This window comes from Chinchilla lanigera, unplaced genomic scaffold (genome assembly GCF_000276665.1).
Source record: "Chinchilla lanigera isolate Chin_1 unplaced genomic scaffold, ChiLan1.0 scaffold00001, whole genome shotgun sequence".
NCBI lineage: Eukaryota > Metazoa > Chordata > Mammalia > Rodentia > Chinchillidae > Chinchilla > Chinchilla lanigera.
This window is the reverse complement of record NW_004955402.1, coordinates 6,458,812-6,478,529: the sequence shown is the minus strand read 5'-3', so window position 1 is coordinate 6,478,529 and position 19,718 is coordinate 6,458,812. Positions and strand designations below refer to the sequence as shown.

At 37.9% G+C, this 19,718-nt stretch overlaps 1 pseudogene; it reads left to right on the top strand.

Moving 5' to 3' along the window:
- LOC102014727 overlaps window positions 1-4,581 on the top strand; it is a 52,271-nt pseudogene extending 47,690 nt beyond the window's left edge.
- The last annotated feature ends 15,137 nt before the right edge of the window (window positions 4,582-19,718 follow it).

Below are 19,718 nucleotides of genomic sequence, written 5' to 3'. Positions count from 1 at the left end.
GGCACAGGCAGGCTGCGGACCCCACACTTGGCACTCCGCCCTGTAGCTCTCTACCTCACCCAGGTGGTGAACTTGGGCATTTACGTTAAGCTGCTCCCCCAGGACTCATTTCACCTCTGCACACATCTGCAACTTCCAACAAATCCGCCAGCAAGGAGCTGTTCTTATTCATGCGCACACAGGAAACAGAGGTAGGGAGGTACCAATGAACTCCAAAAGACTGCACATTGATGATACACGGTCAAGTGGCCGTGGGACCCAAGGCCTCTTCTGCCACAGAGTCTGAGTGAGTCCCCAACCACTGGGTTCTGCTGCCTTTGCTCCACGTTTAAATCCACTAGATAACGCAACACCTGCAGCCACATGGAGCTACTGCATGACTGTGCCACGTCGACCCCTAATTACTCAATAAATATAAATTTACATGGAGCCACATAAAAGGTAGCTAATAAACATGACAGAAATATGAAACAGTGATCAAAACTATACTTTCCGCCCTTTAAAGTAATGCATATATTGTAACTGATAGTGACATTTTCAATTTTAAGGAAGATAAATTGAGCTAGAAAACCCAAGTATTGAGTAAACTATTTTTCTACACTATTTATAACTTTACACATATAATTTTGTTAGGGTATACAAAACCCATAACACCTCTCCACCAGATTAAATAAAAATTTAAGGTCTATCCTCGATTTTCCCAACAGTGAACCTCAATGATCGTGCTGTGTGCACTAATTAAAAGGCTTAAATTTGTACAAATAGCAATAGATCCACGATTCAGCCTCAAGTAGAAAAGAAAAGAAAAAAAAAAGGAAGTAAAAAAAACAAAACAGTAAGAGACAACTTCCATTTCTATGTGAAGACCTGGAAGCAACTTAATTAATAAAACACAAAGCCTTGGGCAAGGAAACCGCTATGACACTTGGTGCCAAAGAAAATGTACTTTGCCTTTTAAAGGCTCCAACAAAGCTAAAATAAGTTATTAAACAGTAAGATGTGTGAAGTCCAACTCTTTTAATGATACAGAGGCCAGAAGGACAAGTGTAATTGGTTCATTCATTAGCAAGTGAATGGAAAAGTAAACACTTCCTGGTCATTATCACAGCTAAGTCAGATAATTAATTTAATGCAGTATGAAATAAAACAATATGTATGGAAATATGGCATATACTATAGACCTGTACAGCCATCTCATAAAGATGTAGGCAGCCAAAATATGACAATACATATGGTTTTATTTTCCACTGAGAACTTAGTTTCCAGTATACTTTCTGATAACAACATTGACTGAAAACATATACTCTATCCAGCATGGTGCTTTGGAAGGTTGCTGGGGAAACTTCTAGAATAATTCATATTCCACAGACTTCCAAACCACTTGGGGGAGTGGCCCACAGAGAAATGCTACTTACTGATAATAAGCAAGAACTGAATTTCATGGATTGGGAAAGAGAAGTTTTCAAGTGCTGCTGTAGGCTTTGAAAGCAAGCCAGTGCAAATCAATGTGTGTGAGTTTTGCAGATTTGGTGGGTGTGGTGGATTGACAACTGGTGGTCAGCTTGTAACACCCGGGTGAACTTAACCAGCACAGTGCTGGGTGTGGGAGGCCCACCTGAGGATTGTTGCCAGCAGCATAGGAGTCAGAACAAGAAGAGACAAAGAGCCTGTTAGGACCTGAGAGAAGTTGTTGGGTGCTGTTAGAAGCTGTCAGGAGCCGTTGGTTCTCCTGGAGGAGCTTGTCGTGCTGGCTTTCTGATGAAATTGGTTGTTATCATCATCCAAGAAGCTCAGGACCTTGTTGTTGCTGAGAATAGCTTCAGGTCACTTTCGGGGAGCTCTGGTCTTCACTTTGAGCATTGCTTCCTGGCTCTGGAGGGAAAGATGGTGCACTGCTCAGCCTCTGGGAGAAGCTTGACATGTTGGCTTTCCTGAAGGGAACTTCAGTGTCCTGATCATTAGAAGATTCCAGGACCTCACTGTTGCTAAGGATGGCTGTGGTACTTCTTGAGGGAGCTCTGGTTCTTATTTTGAGTGTCGCTTCCTGGTTCCAGTGCAGATCCCTCAGCCTGCAGGCACAGATCCTTCATCCCGCTGGTGCAAACTTTCTAGATCTCACCACTGACCTTTAGGCCTTCCCAGCGCAGATCTATGAAACAGGCCTGCATGAGATGCTGTCATGGGCTCTAGGCCATGGAAGGTATTGTTATGAGCTCTAGGTCTTTAGCTGAACTCATGCAGGACATTATCGTGGGATCCAGGCCCTCAGCTGGATTCTTTGGTCTTTAGTGTGTGGCCAGATTTTCTGCACTCTCTTGTATATGATTCTTCTGGTGACTATTATAAATAATTTTATAAAATATGTGTCCTGTATTATATTGTTTCTCCTTGCAGAAACCTCAAACCAAAGCGTATGGAGATTGGGAAAGTACAAGGAAGCACATTTTGTAGGTCAGCTCTGGAAAACAGTGTGGATGAACTGATCACTTCATTCTAAGAGCTAGATTCTTCCTTCCCCAAGACTTTAATCATAGAACTAAGATACAAGAAAAAACACTATTACCAGTTTTCACCCATTCTTTCTTGCTTAGCATTATGTTTTCAAACTCGTGGAGAAGGGAGGATAGTTAATACAGCCAAGGAAGGATGTGAAGTATCAGAAAAAATGGACAGCTTTGGATTTCTAGGCAGGAAGTGACATTCTCACTTCAAAAGTTTCCTACTGTGTGACCTAGCATAAGGGAATTAACATTTTAAACTTTAGTTTTCTTACCTCTAAGTTGGGGTCATTTAGACTCCATTCCTAAACATTTTGAAAATGAAGTTTATATAAGTTTCATTTTCTTTTTTTTTTGTTCATCTTCTTTCTTTTTGTACCACTTCTCAAAATCTAGACAATGAACACCTATTTTCACTAATAGGAGTGGTTTCTTGGACATACGCAATGATACAAGTCATTGTAGTAATACAAATCAAGTCCAAAAAAAATGGCTTTTTTTCCAAGCTATGGTTGAGGAGTAAATGTTTTGTGGTCTATCTGTAGTTTTTTATTTTTTTTCACCTAATTAAGTGGCAAATGTTAAAGACTTTAGACAAATTAAATTTGATAGAGTTTAATTAAGCAAAGAAAAACCCGTGAGTCAGGACCATCAGAAGCAGGAGAGGTTCAGAGAGCTCCACTCTGCATGTAGGTGGCAGCATTTAAGGCCAGAAACTGAAGTGCAATAGAAAGGACTGGGCCAGGTTGCTCTGCCCTCATGGAACAGGTGTCTGGAGCTCTGCCCCTGTGACTGAGTGAGATTCACTGTTTATTACAAACGTAGGTCCACAGGAAAGGCTTCCAAACCCTTTATGCTGCAGTATGCAGTGCAAAGACACACCAAATAGAGGCATCTGTGGGCCAACTTCAGTGTAACACAAGGGCAATGGGGACATCTCAGTGAGCATTTTGACACCCTGGTTAGAGTACCTGCAGTCCCTTCGTATGTACGAAACACTTTACTGAAGAACTAATTAATTACCAGAGTTTGGACAGCTAGCATAGATCCTCTGGGAAACAATAGTCCTCACTGAGGAAATACAGACGCTCACGGTTTCCTGTACTCCACTACCTCTACTTCAAGATGCCATGTCTTGTACAGATGGGAGGTCTGCAGCAGTCCTTTGTGGGGAGCACATTGCTCCATTTTAGCTCAGATGGCTGCCAGCATATTTTAGTGATAAAGCTGTTTTGACTGAGGTTTCATAGACATACTGCTGCACACAGGTGAAGACTACAGTATACACATACAAGGTATGGTCTAGAAGTACAGTGAATGTTCAAATTTAAAAAAAACAAAGACTTACGGGAGTGACGCTGAGCCTGAGGGAACTTCGGGAGCCTTGGGACACATCAATTTTTAAAGCAGCTATGAGAAATGATAAGAAAAAATCTAAAACTTCAGTGAAAACCATGGGACCAGCAAAAGTTGAAGTTCCTTCTCCAAGAGATTTCCTAAAGAAATGTTCAAAGGGAAAAACCTTACTACCACCCTTCCGAAAGTTTGACTGGAATGAACCTAAGAAGCCTCCTATGCCACTAAGGCCTGATCATCCAGTCATGGGAATACAGAGTGGAAAAAGTTGTATAAATACAAATGCGGCCCATGTCATCATGGGAGGGACTAAAAAGCCAAAGCCCATTTATGTTGACAAAGGAATTGGAGACCAGTGTGATCTGGAAACACCAGGAGTACTTCTGAAGTACATCATGAAAAGGAGTATGGTGTCATACCTGAACACATACGTAAGCGACATGAGGAAGTGAAGAAAGCCCAAGGAGAGTGTGATTGTTATATCCAGGAAAGACTTAAGAAAGCAGCCATGGAAATGTTACTGGAGGAAGAAAGAGACGCTGTTCCACAGGGGCTGAAGAAGAACTGGGAAGAAGAGCACAAAGATAGCCAGTTCCTCTCGGTCTTCACAGACTCTCTATCTGAGGAGGTTCGTAAGCAGAAGCTGGAAGGAGCAATGAAACAGCTTGAACATGAGGCTGATATCACTGAAGAGCACAGAATTATTCATATCGCCGATAAGAAATAGCGGGTTTTAAAGGGTGGGAATGTAATGTAGGAAAACATGGAAAATATATTAAAACAAAGATTTTCAAAGATGACAGTTCTATGAAGAGAATGAAAATAATCTTACACACAAAAAATAAATAAAAATTTAAAAAGACCACAGTAAAAGACATATTGCCAAGAATGATGGGAGATGGGATAAGTGTGTCCAGAGGAGGGGAGTATTTTGAGAGGGAGTGAATGGCAATATGTCTTTTATTGCAATAAGTCTTTTTTTTAAAAATTTGAACATTGTCTTTTTTATTTAAATATTCTCCACAATGTTTGATCATTACAAGGTATCCTCATCCACTTTGTTCATTGAATCTGGTACTGTGTGCTTTACAGCTCTTCCCCAAAGTCAACATGACCGTGAAAGAGAAATGTTTTAAATAGAGTCAAGACACTGAGGAATCGCTGATAGCATAACTAAAGACTCTCATGAAAGAGGACTTCTAGAACTGCTTTAGAAAGTGGCAAGGATGGTGGGACTAGTTTGATACAAGGGGAGCTATTCTGAGGGTGATTGGTGGCAATTGGATTTGACAGTAATAAACTTTTTAAAATTAAATTCACTGCATTTTCTGGATCATACTTATAACTTTAATATGCATTTGGAAAAAAGTGTGTATGTCACTTTGTGGCACATTTGCTTTATTTCTGTGTTCTAGGCCTGAGCCCACACTGTCTCCAAGGTACCCTGTACTCTCCACTTCTTTGGCTGCCAGGGGTTTTTTGCTGTTTTTTTTTTTTTTTTTTTTTTTTTGTTGTTGTTGTTGTTTAATTGCATTAGATTATACATTTATTTCTTGTTTATATTGTTTTTAACATGTATGTATGTATGTGTGTGTGTGTGCATGTTTGTGTTTATATCTGTTTAGTGAACTGGATATTTTTGAAATGAAAAATATACAACACAGTCTCAATCTTACCTTTCCCTGGAAGTTTCCCACACCATTCTTTAAGATGAATTCATCTGCTGTTTCCCTAAGTTCTGCTAGTCCGGTTCGATCAGACACCCCTTTCATGTGATTTCCTAACACTCTGAATGCCTCTTTAGCACTGCGTTTATCATTAGGTAAATGTTTATACATTGTTTCCTGTGTGAAGCTGCGAGTTCTTTGAGGGTAGAGATCCTATTCCTCTTTGTATCTAGAGTTCAGTTGTCTGGAACATATTGACGTGCTCGGTACATAAGAACACATTAACACTTACTTAGAAGCAACAAAAATGTCACCCCATCCTGTTCCACTTAAACAGCAGACATTATTCCACATGTCTAAAGGCTTCATTCATTCTTGACTCAGTGATTCTCTAAACCATTCTCAAATATAGGACTGAGTCTCCTTGCCCTGGATCTTCCCATTATTTAAGAATTCTCCATTTCTTCAGGCCCACATGGCGCTTCTTATGTGTCTTGCAGAACACCTCTCTGTTACATTTCATACATTCAGATTCTTGCCTTAGCCTACCAAATGCATGACTATATTCTCATGTAAACAGTGTTGACTTATATTCCCTTTAAATCCTAGGTCTAAAGGAGAAAACTAAAAAAATATTCTGTAGCATTAAAAAAAGGAAGCCTGGTATTTTAGTCCACACACAATCCAAACATTTGATTTGGGCATCCCATTTGATCGAGACACGCTCTCCCTCTGGGGAAAATTCATCTGCAGTCAGTAGAACTAGCCAGCATTTTACTGCACACAGCTCAACTTTGACAAAGATAAAATCTTTCTTACCTCTAATTCATAAAACCTCCTAATTTACACATCAGCCTCACTTTTTTCTAATGACCACTGGGATAATAATAGTGGTTGTTTCAGTCATGTCTACTTTATTTAGATAATAAGCCTAAAAGAGCAGGGATGCCTTTGGAGTTTCTAATTATAGCACTAAATACAATATATGTGAACACTTGTGAAATAGTAATACTAGGTTTAAACCTTTTGATAACAAATCCTTTTGAATAGTCTATGGGCTATATTAGAGTCAAGTTCTATTTATGTTTTCCTTAAGATTTCTATACTGATCCTAACACTAGAAATTACAGACCAGTAGCACTTTGTTTAGAATTCTCTCTTTTTAAGGATTTTTAGCAATGCATTACTGGTATTTAATTTTACATTTGAATCTAGACTTGGGTATCTCTACGTCCAATGCCAACAGTCTCACTAAAAATATTTTAAGGGGTAACTCAGTAGTAAGAGTTTTCTAGGGATTGTTCTAAGTAATTTGCATATGTAAAATGAGAACTATTTTAAAATTTTTTTAGAGCTTCACAAACAAGAAATGACATCTAGAATATGCACACAGGTCTAATATTTGAACATAGTTAACTAATACATACTACCCCCAAATTACCTAATAAACAAGAAGGTACTTCCATTCTGAAAAATTGATATGAATCATAAAATTCCCCAAAGAAACTATTAAAGATAAATTCAACATTTTTAGCAATAGATTTATCTACTATAATAATGTTATTTCTAATATCATATTTAAGAAATAATTTCATTTTATAATTATTTTGCACCAATGTGTGGGTTTCTGTTATTATTTCTGATTTTCATCACAATTTAAGTCCTTTCAAACTGTAAGAGACTTGGGAAATTTTCCAGAAAAAAAAATATTTATTGCCTAAATATCTTTGGTAATATCTTAGTTTCAGCCTTTCTCTTTCATACTATCTTCCCTTTACTTAACTCTGGGCCTTCTAAAGGCTATTAAAGATGACCCACCTTTCTTCTACTGAAAAATTATGCTTGGACTGCTTTCTGTACACTGTATTCAATCATCCAACAAATAGTGACTGCTTACAGTGTTCACGGTGCTTGGCATCCATCAATAAGCACGTGGAAAAACATTGCCTTCATGGGGATTATACCTGGGTGTCAGAAAACAGACCATAAACAAAAGATGTAATAAATGAGTCCATTTTATAGTGAGTTAGAATATAGTATATACTAGAGAATAAAGAAAAAAATAGAACTGGGTCGGGTGAATGGAGAGCTGGGGAATGGGAGATGAAGTACTTTGTAATATGAAGTTGGGTGGTAGCATTCAGAAGCAGCTAATCCAGCAGCTTCTATGGGCTGTAGGAAGGAGCTCCACAGAACCGCCTGGAGAGCAAGCACTGCCACCAGCACCGACAACCTGGTAACGGGATCGACAGTGAGTGACCGCAGACAGCATGGACACAGTGGACAGAGGAATGATTTGTGTATCTCACGGGATAGGGTGGGATGGCTCCAGGCTTCAGCACACTACTCAGAATTTATAGTTTAAAACTAAGAGATTCCACAGTCCTGGGACTTTTCATTTCACATCTTTGGCCTACAAAACTTGCTAGGTTACTGAAACTATGAGAAGCAAAATAATGGATAAGTGGAAGTACTGTACCCGGCCGGAATCTACACATACACAGAAAATGCTCTGGTTTCAAATAATTTAAACATGCTAGATTTACAAAGGGACAATATGAGAAAATCTACCTGAAGAATAACATCTATATTATTCTTTACCCAAAAGATCACATATGGTAAATTTATAATGACTACCATTATCATCTAGGGAGTTTTAACGATAATATGGACTGTACAGGCTACCATGATACTATGTGGACATCTCAAAATGAATTAAATGTGTACTTGCCGCAACAAAATTCCTGGGAGCTGTCAATTCTTGCTCCCCTGTGTTAATTAGCTTTTGATATGTTTTTGACCACTTGCTAATTATTTTAATTTGCACAAGTTTTAAAACCATAAATTACCTCAAATGTATTATAGAAGTAGACAAGTAAAAATTTATGGTCCTTGGGGCATTATGCAATGATGCTATTCCTCATGATTTTAATTACCAAATTCACTGCAATTATATCTTTTAAAATTGTTGAAGGTCAATTAATTTTAAAGTGAAGTGATTTTCAAACTTTAACTAATAAAAGCTAATTCAGCTCAGGTACCAGATATTCTTAAAATTTGTAAAATAACATGGACCTTTGAAATCTACTCCACATGTATTCAGGCCACTTGTGTCTAGCATTTGAATGAGGTGCCATAAATTTTGACTCTAAAGCAAGAACAAGTGAAGAGGCACAATGTTTAGCGTACAGGAAGTGCTCAATAAAAGTAGATGGATTAAATGAATGACAGAACTGATTGTGTTTCCCATTGGAGTAAGTCAGGAACTAATAGAACGATTGGGATGTATCACTATTTAAACTTGTTACCAATAACTGTATCACGGGTAATTGGTGTAAGCACAAGAGGAAAACATAGATCTTACACACAAATAAAGAACTAATAGAAGAAAAAATAGAATTTAAAAAATTTTTGCATTGACACATATGATACAGTTTTCTACCAGTTAAAAATATGATAGATGGAAGGGAAACCAGAAGCATATTTCCTATGCCTGACATTATATTCATACTCTCGCTTATATATTTTCATTAACACCAGATTGCTAATGTTTATCTCCGTGTTACACGGCACTGCATACTCTGAAAGTAGTAACAGCAAGCTCACAGGGACACCATATGAATAACTATTTGCTGTTTAAATTCTATGTTGAATATGAAAATAGCACATCTCTAGGTGCTACACACAGGTGTACAACACAGAAAACAAGTGCCTCCTAAGCCGTCTCTCCTTCCATCATGACTCTGCCCCCAACAGCAATGTTGGAGCCCACGGCTCTGCTCCTTGCCATGGTAAATTCTCTCTGCCTGGTTACACTCACAACCTGGCCCTAGTCAGGAAGGACTTTAGAACTTCCAGCTGAACATTTATACTATGCATGCGGTATTACTTGCTGTCTAACCTTTGTCACTGATATACTCACCTGCTTATATAATTCTCCACCTATTATCCTCTTTTCCAAATGATATGTTCCACTCACTTAGCTGGACTTGTTAATGTGTTTGTTCTACTCTAACAACATCCAGCAGGTTGTGGCTAATCGTATCATGACACAGAAGCAGGTAGGTCTATGATAACTTTCAAGGGATCATGACATAGAATCACCTTTGAGATTTTACTCAGTGTACTTATCTACATACTATTATCTGTTATAGTAAAGAAGCCTATTTCTTTTTCTGTTTTCTGTTACTGACATTGGGAGTAAAAAGATAAGGAGAAAAATATCTTTCTCAGGGCTCTGTGGTCACTCATTCATAAATAATTCTTTCCTGAATTTACTGATATTTGAATGGTTGAAAGTTAAGAAGCTCCCAAAATAAGTTGCATATTTCTTGTTCACTCAAGGTTTTATTTCTACTTAATTATCTCTCTTGGGGAAAAAGGCAGAAAGCTGGTGCATAATTGGAATTTGATCTTCAAAATGATCAAACATAACCTCAACAGGTACTGCAGTTGGACAGGTATAGAACAGCAAGTAAAAGATAAAAAATAATGACAAGTTTTCTGTTTTACAAGGAATATTTCTCACCATGAGAAAGTGATATTAACAAAGAAAGGTGCACCAGTATTTCAGACATCTCTAAAATAGTCCTCTATTATTTCACCACTTTCTTTGAGACAGAGTCTTACTATCCTGTCCAGGTTGGCCATGACTTGCTATGTAGCTCAGGCTGTACTAAAACTCACAGTCGTTCTGTCTCTACCTCCTAAGTATTGTGGTCACAAGCATATGCCACAACACCTGGCTTGGTTCCACCAGTCCTGGCTTGAAGTAAAATTCAGTACACTTCTGTTGTTTGATATAGCCAAATTTACCAAACCTTCATAGAGAAAAAGAATTATTAAGATGTAAGTGGTTGAGCCATGAAGTTGTTATAGGCAGCTAAGTTAGATAGGAATACTGTAGGCAGTCAGACAGGGCCAGGCCCTCAAAGAAGCCAGTATGGAAGAAAAGATACCATGCAAATGGAGAGGTGGTACTAGCTGAGGGCCACATCTCAAGACAGAAGACTAAACAGACATACCCAATACCTCCCTAAGAATGGACCTCAGGGATTGATATTCTAAATAGGTAGCAATTATCTTAAAGAGTCACTGACCCAACCCCCTACAGGAAAAGGCCCTTTTCTGTATTCATACCAGCTTGCCATGTGACTGGCTTCCCCATTTGACCCCGATTTAATCAATTTTACCTGAACAATTCTTATTGGCTGACCATAGTTTTGGCCCACCTTGTGATTTCCCATTTTTCCCCCACCTTGGACCCAACTTGTGGTTTTGCTCTATAAAATCCCTGGAAAAGACAGATTCCCTGGGCAACCCACTCTGGTCCCCTTCTGTCTCTCTCTTGATAGAAGCTTTCTTTCCCTCAGTAAATATATTCTTCTCTTAACCTCCATTGTTCCTAAAATCCATTCTTCAATTTTAGAGAACAAGAACTCGTTCCAGATATCATTCAGGTTGGGAGTTTTTCTTCTGTATATCAAAATTACACTGCAGGAAAGAAATCTCAAAGTGGTAACTCGATGCTAAAATCAAAGCGCAGTGCAAGTGCAGCCTAAATGTTTAACAATGCACTGAATGAATTCTCAATTCTAGTCTTTACACAATGTGGAATGTCTTTCTATGTATAAGAGAATAGACTAGGGGTAATCAGGAAAAGGAGACACAAAGACTTTTCAGGAGAAAATGTAAGAGTTCCATTTTGTGGCAAGAAAACTAGGAAGAGCAAGCTCTTCTTTATTTTTCCAAAATGCTATTATTATCTCTTTGCAAATTCATTAAGAATGGAAAGCTTAGGCCACCATATTTCAGTGAAAACAATCTCAATGCATTTACTGCCTAATGAAGAGCATTACAGTGCATATCATCTTTTATGATTCCAGCTTGAAGTATCTTCTGTTTATTATTATTAATCCTAAAAGCATTTCATGGAGCTTCAGACTAAGATAGTGTAGATGCTTTCATCTCAAAGTACAAAATTTCAGAGAGATTGCAAAACTTCAAGAGATTTAACACGACATAGAGACTGTGGTAAATAACTCTAGTATATATCGTTTGAGTTATAACATCAAACGATATCATTTGTATCATCTCTAGGATAGTAAACAACAGAAAGAGTGGTATTACATAGCCATTCATTGCTGGGGACTACAAACTCACAATGGCTCATTCTGTACACTTCCCTGAGGGGTAAATGCAGGCTTGGGATTACGGTATCACCCATTTGAGATTTCCCATTGACTCTTTAGGGATGGGCCATCCTCTCCCACCCAGGAAGACTAAACTAAAACCACTAAGATTAAAAACACCCCAGGGCAAGTTCCTCCTTAGCCTGGGATCATTTCTGTCCTCTTGAGTCATCCCAGGATTATCCTTGCCACTGAGTCACTGAGTGTTCCGCTGACCTTGGATGTTCCGCCAGGCCCTCCTATCACTGTACAAACCCAATATATAGTGGCTGGCTTGGAGTGTCTCTGTCTCCGCCTACACTGAAGCACTGACCTCCCAGCCCCACGTCATGTACTACTGAATTTGTCTGTTTCTTATTTCATCCTTTCACCATATCCCTCATTTCTACAGTTGGGGATCTTCACCAGGACCCTGATACTTCATGCTTTTGTTTATTTTCTGCATTATACTATCTGAATTATTTTGTACTACCCCTTCTAATTTAAACTTTTACTGACCATCTAATCTTGCTAATAATATGAGAGCTAAAAAGACAAAGTAGTAGTCGTTTGGGGCAGCAAAAGGAGAACTAGTACCTGAGAAAACTCTATTACTATAGAGACATATTAATAATTACAAGGAACATCCTAGTGGAAGAAATAATTTTAAACCAGTAGGTGATTATCATAGAATGTTCTGGAAAGATAGAGGAACTTCAGCTGGGTCCTAGTGACCCTGATCAAAATTGAGAAGGACAAAGACAGAGATGGTATTCTACAAAAGGCTCTGATCCACTTGGTGTGCACAGAATTCATTGTTTCACAGAACTATTAAAGTAACAATGAGGAGAATGGATAGGTGATGACACTGGCCATTTATGTCATGAAGGCCCAGGTGATTTACAAGCTTTAATCAGAAGTCACTGACATTTTAACTTTAGAACTGGTATTGAGCAGCCCTTGGAGGAAATGTCAGCAGCTCCCACTCCTCTTTTTACCTGGGTTCCTTTCCCTTTTTGCATCTGGAGGCCAAATTCTCCACCTGCGCCCTGCTTTCTCCTCCAGCTTCCCGAGGCTGAGACTTCCCACTCCCAAAGGAAATCTGATCTATCACTTGTTCCCTCTCCCTTCAACCTTTTCTTTGCTATTAACACTTCCTTGTGAGAATTTAATTTCCAAATGTTAATTAAATTCCAGAAGAACCTCTTTACAAAATACTACAGAAGCACCTCAGAAGGTTCTGGGGCATTTCCCTTGTAAACACACCACACTTTGAAAGGAGGCAATTATGTGAAGCACAGAGTGAGATACTGTAGGATTGTTTCTTCCGCCCACTGTTTGCACAGCAGTTTGCACCATTTTGGTTGGTGGCTCAGGCAAATGACCACAACAAGTCCTAATATGGAAGAGGATGCCTATCTGGTGAGCTCCCCTTTTCCTTCTCAAAGCAGTCAAACCAAACAGGGTCACTGGCCCTACTTTTTTAAAGATTTTGTATTTTGAAATGAAAGCATTTATTTTTTATGACAGCTCAATAAATGATATATTCCATTATTGTCTCAAGAGTTGTAATTCTCTTGTTCTCTTGAATACACCCCCACAGTACATAATGGTTCTCTTCTTAGCCAAAGCAGTAGCGAAACAGAGTAGGAGGCAGATACAGAAAGCCCACGGGAGATATGGCAAATGTGGAGCAGTGTAATCCTTGTGGCTGAGCTCACCCCACTTCCACATTTGCTCTCCACTAACCACAACCCAAAGCTCTCGTTCTAATTTACTCTTGCCCTCATTTATAATGAATTAAAGTTGACCTTTTCAATCTCTAAAAAAAAAATCTGTGGTGGAGACACTAATTACAATTTTATACACACATACACACACGCTCACACACACACACCATTCCAAATCCTAAAATTCAAAAAGAAAATTATTTATGATTCTTAGATGTTTAAAGGAAGTGGAAAATTACCCAAAGAACATTCCTCCCTTGTTCAGTACCTGTGTTGTATTGTGAATTTTAATGAAGCCTCTTTGGGTGCTAACATTAAATAACCTTTATAATGCTTTTAATTCCAGAATTTCAGGATGGGAAACCATAGGTTTTTTAATAAATGGTACTAGATACAATTGAAAAAAATTATTAATTTTGTCATCATTGCTTAAAGAAAACTATTGTTTTGAAGTATTGTCATACATCTTATTTTCTCATCTCAGTTTTTGGATGATAGTCAGATACAAATAATAGAAACACTCATTTTCAATTTAAAGAATGAAGATGAGAGATTCCTCGGTATTGTCAGCACTTAATATTCCTTGAGAATTTACAAATACATGAGATTAGTATTAACAGAACATGAGCTGGTGGAAATAATTTACACAGGCTCAATCTGTGTTGGCCATAAAAGAAAATGCATAATTATCAGTACTATGATACATTGTCATTATTACTTCAGGGTTTATGGAGTTCGCACTCATGGTTGGAAGCACTCAATTACTGACAGAGAGATGTACATAGAAAATTATTCAGCAGCTTTAAGTCTGAAAACTGGGGCACTTTGCCATTTATCTTTTAATTAACGTGGAAATCAGCAGACCTGCTTCTCACAGGACTGGGAAGCTTATCTCTAGCAACTTCCACTTTAGAAGTAATTTCCACTCTGCAGACCACATTCAGTCTAAAATTAGCGTATAAGGAAACTACTGATTTCCAAAGTTAATCCATATACAGACATCGAAGACAGCTTCTGCATACTCTTAGTGAGTCCAGAGCAGAACAAATCATCTGTAAAATATATCAATATGCTTCCATAAGAGAAAACAATAAATTTAAACACTGTTATATTTTTATCACTTACCACATTCCATGATTCTAGGTACAGTACTGTGTAATACAATGAAGAGGTAACAATGAATTATGTGTATGCTTTGAAGTAATTCTCATGAATATTTTCTTTATGCAAATGAACAAAGCTGGAAGCATCACACTCTGTGATTTTTGAAATGGCGTAGTACTGGCAGAGAAAACAGAACACCAAGTAATGGAACAGGATAACCCAGAAATGAGCCACACATTTGCCATCAAACGCCTTTCTACAAAGTTGCCAGGAAAACACAGTGGAAAAAGTATGGCCTCTTCAATGAATGGCATTTGAAAAACTGGGTATCCATACTCTGAAGAATGAAATCTGACCTCATTTTACACAAACTTTTTATACAAAGTGAACTCAGAATGGATTAAGATTTAAATATAAGGCTTGAAACTTAGTCTATTTCTCTTTCTCCTACATTTTTTATTTTCCTCTTTAAATTATTAGCAAGACCATAATTATTATGTATTATAAACATATAATAATAAAAAAATTTAAATCCACAGCAACAAAAAGACTTAAAACAGTAAAACCACTAGAAGAAATTACAGAGGGAATGCCTGAGGAAATCTGTCCGGGCAATGTCTTTTTGCATTGTCATTTGGTTGTTTTTGATTATTCCCCCAAAGCACAGTCAAAGCAAAAGTGGACAAAAGAGATTGTAACAAACTGAAAAGCTTCTGCACCAGAAAGGAAATAACAGAGTGAAGAAGCAACCTACACACTCAGATGAATACAAGTAAATGATATATTTGATAAAGGGTTAAAATCCAAAATACTTAAGGGTCTCAACCCAACCACAACAAAATAAATAACCCACTTATAAAGAAGGGAAAGGGCTTGAAAAGAAAATTCTCAAATAAGTCAACACCAATCATGAGAGAAATGCAAATTATAACCACGGTAAGATAGCACCTTGAATACTTGTTAGAACAGCTATTGCAAATAGAACAAAAGGTAAGTAATGAAGAGAATGTACAGAAAGGGGATCTTTGCACCTTTGCGTACAATTGGTGGGATTGCAAGAGAGTAGAGCAATGAACGAAATGGTGTGGTAATCCTGAAATAACTAAAAATAGAGCCACCATAAGATCCAGCAGTCTTGCGTATAGATATATAGGCAAAGGAAAGGAAATCAGTATGCTAAAGAGCTACAGGTACCCCCACTTTCTCTGTGTCCTTATTCACAGGAGGCAAGATGTAGAATCAAACTAAGTAGAAATCAAGGGAAGAATGAATAAGAAAATGTAGTCTAGAGAGAAAAAAATGAAAAAAGAATAAATTTGTCCTTTGTAACAACATGGACAAGAATACCACACTGTCTTGACTAATGGAGCATTACAGTAAAACAAAATATTATAAGTTCTCTAATTTTGTTTTCCACTTAAAAATTACTTTAACCATTTTTTTTTTAATAGAATGGCTCATGTACAATTTGAATGAACTGGTCAGTCTACTAAGATATTTTGTAGAATTTTTAATCAGATCATATTGAAACTATTGGCCACTTCAAACATAATGAAATCTTAGGAATTCTGACTTTTCTAACCTACGAACAAGGAACATCTCTCCATTAGTTTTCAAAAAATTTCTCTCAGTCTTGTTTTGTAGTTTTCCTTCTAGAAGTACAGATCCTGAACACAATATTAAACTTGTTCCTAAGTATTTAATATTTTATGCTATTATAAATTATATTGCTTTTTAATTTTTAATTTCTAATTATTATGACTATAGAGAAACACAATTAATATCAATAAGATATATTGGCCTGTAGTTTTCACTTGCTGTCCTATCTGTGGTTTTGGTAGCAGGTTAATGCTTATCTCATAAAATAAGGTTAGAAATATTACCTTTTCTATATTCTAGATGTGTTCCTATACTATTAGCAATATATTTTTTTTTCTTAAGTTTCCAGTAGAAATTACCAGTTAAGCTATTTGAACCGGAAATTTCTTTGTAGGGAGATTTTAAAGAATAGGTCAAATGTTTAATAGAGAGGGGGCTTCTCACCATTTAACAATTTCTTCAGACAGCTATGATAGTTTTCATATTTCAGGGAAAGTTTCCATTTCACTTCAGCTGTTAAAATTTGTTGGCCAAAGGCACTTATAGCATTCTCTGTTATTTTTATTTGTATGAAATCTGTAGTGATACCGTCTGACTGCAGTGATGAACTCTGACTGAAGTCTGTACTCACAATCTGACTTTCTTGATATAATTGTTTCCTCCTTTCCAAGCACTGTGGCTAAGGATTTATCAATATTAGTGATCTTTTCCAAGAACTGCCTTTTGGTTTTACTTATTTTCTTTACTGCCTTTTTCATTGTTATGTCATCCAGTTCTTGATTTATACTTATTATTTCCTTGTTTCTACTTGCTTTGGATTTGTTTTTCTATTCATACAATCTAATCCCCTCAGGTATATAAAGATTTTTTTAATATAAACGTTTAATGGAAACCGTGCCTCTAATTATTGCTTAGCTGCATCATACCCATCTTGGTCTGCAGTGATTTCATTTCCAGTCCATCCAAACATTTCCTAATTTTTCTTGTGATTTCTTATTTGAAATACACTTTACCTGTAAACGTACAGTTCAATCTCCAGGTAGTGGCCAGGTTTCACAGATCCCCACCGTAACTAATCTCTAGATTAACTCCTTCTGGATTTCACTCTTCAACTTATTGAGACCCATCTCCCGGCTCAGCACCTGGTCTGTCCAGATGCGAGTCTGATCTCTGCTGTTTGGAAAAGTATTCAAGCAGCTCCTCTTCTGTTACATTTTTGTCCCTGTTTTCTATACCCTTACTGATATTCTCAACTCGTTCCCTCAGTACTTTCCATTGATGGCACTTAAGCCGAGTCCATAAGCAGACAAAAGCGCAATTTCTTCATGAATGTATCACTTCAACAACTTGTTGTTGAAATGCTTACTACAGCTTGCTAGAGCCAGGCCCTGAGTTGTGCCAAGGATACAAAGACAAGCCTGCAGTTATTTGTTTCTTACACTCAAGGATCTTGTAATTCAGTGAAGACAAACACCACTCCGTGAAAGTGTAAACATGCACTAAAAGAAAGCCTACAAGAAACTGAGCACAGTGCTCTGAAAAACCACATCACAGAAAAGATGAAAAACACAGATTGACTGAGGAGGGGTTATTTGACCAAAATGTGAAGAGCAGGAGTCCATCCAGCATGTGGTGAGTCAATGGAGAGAAAAAAAAGCATATTAACTGAAACCTTAGTTCATATACATGCATGTTAACAAGATAAGTTATGACAGTCTTAATTAGATACATCATGGTTAGTAATTAGTCACAACTCTCAATTTGATATTATCTTGTCATAAACCTCAAAGTAAAATTATAGGTTTATTATTTCAGTAGAGAGTGGTGGTATTTTGTGTACTGTGCAGTGGAAGAGCTAAGACAAGAGTTATAGCATATATACATACATATGTGTATATATATATATATATTTCTAGTTTGTAACTGGGAATAATAGAAAATATTTCATTTGTTTTTACTAGTCACATGGACAGTACATACTGATCACATGGATTATGGGGAGCTGCTGCATGTACATGATATATAAGAAATACTTTAAGGATATTAAGGACTGCACAGATAAATTTAGTGAAAACCACAAATACTTTCATTTTTAAAAATGCATTTCCCAAGCTTCATCTCTATATGGAGACACAATTCAACTCTTTCTTTGATGTGGTTTTAAAACTAGAGGTGGAATTCACCAGTACAAAAGAAAAGGATACTTGAGGATCGTATAGTCTTTTCCTGGGGCTGTCACTGAACATGTCTGGGTTGAAAGTAAAGCTGCTGTTCCGGTTTGGATGGTGAACGGCCCCCACAAAGGGTTGTGTACCCATGGGCAGGGTTTTGGGAGGTGACTGGATTGTGAAGGTGCTGTAAGCCGATGAATGTGATGTTGAGCGCTGGGGACTGGTGGGAGGCGTGACCCGGAAGTGTATGTCTGTCTCTCCAGCTCCTCCCTTCTCTCTGCTTCCTGACGACCATGAGGTGAGCAGCTCTCCTACGGCAGGCCCTTCTACCATACCCTTCCTGCTTTAGAGCCAGCTGTCTATGGACTGAGTATGTAAGCTAGGTCAGCACATGGGTTGGCCTCAGCCCACGGCTGCTAGCTCCCAGTGGCCTCACTTCCAGGACTGGCAGGTGGCTGGTGATCAGGCCACAGATTTATCATCACCTAGCAGGGAAGCATCTGTGTCTTCCCATGAATACTTGGTACTAGAAAAACCGAGAGTTCAAGCTTCACTGTGCAGGTGCTGTTCAAGATGTGCTGGATTCACTTCAGAAAGTGTCCACTTGGCCAATGAACCATTTTCCAATAGAAAATGTATAATATCATTATCAATACAGAGAGGAAAAGAACTTGTAGTCATGGTTTCTCATGCACCACATCCATAGGTTACAAAAAAGAACCAGAAACCAAGATGTATTTCCTTTAACTCTGACACATGCACACAAAGCACTCAAAATACATTTCAACTTGGAAATACTAATAAATGAACAGGTGGGTGGAACATCACCACTTCATTTCCTATCATAATCTCTATGGACACTGTAAGTGTCAACTGAATTTTTTGTAATAGCACTGCCATACTATTTGCATGCAAGCTGATCCAAAAAAAATGAGGTAACTCAAGTTCTTGGGTGGGTACCATGAAAGATGTGAATTACCAGGGTTCTGTTGACCTGAATCCATTCTGCAGAAGCACTGTTGATCACTACCACAAACTGGAACCCTACAGTTGTAAAGACGCTGGAAAATTCCTGACCTCAGCTGAGAACAGGTTTGTAAAAGGGTCCTATGCTGAGCATGGGGGCAGTGGAAGTGTCTTTGGCAGTATCATAAGATATGAATGAAGCGCCAGTGATGCTGTGCTGAGGGAGCACACAAAATGCATCAGAGAGCGGTTTCCTACTTTCTTAGAACAGAGGAGGAAAGAGAATTTTAATGGCATGACTATGATCCCTAGTGTCATTCCCCACTTTCAGTCTCACTTCCATCTGCCTCTGGATTTTATCTGAAGAATGCTTTTAAGTAGAAGCAATATAATCATCTAACTTTTGGTCATACCTAAACTATAGGAAATGTGGCTATACCATACATCTCAGTACTAC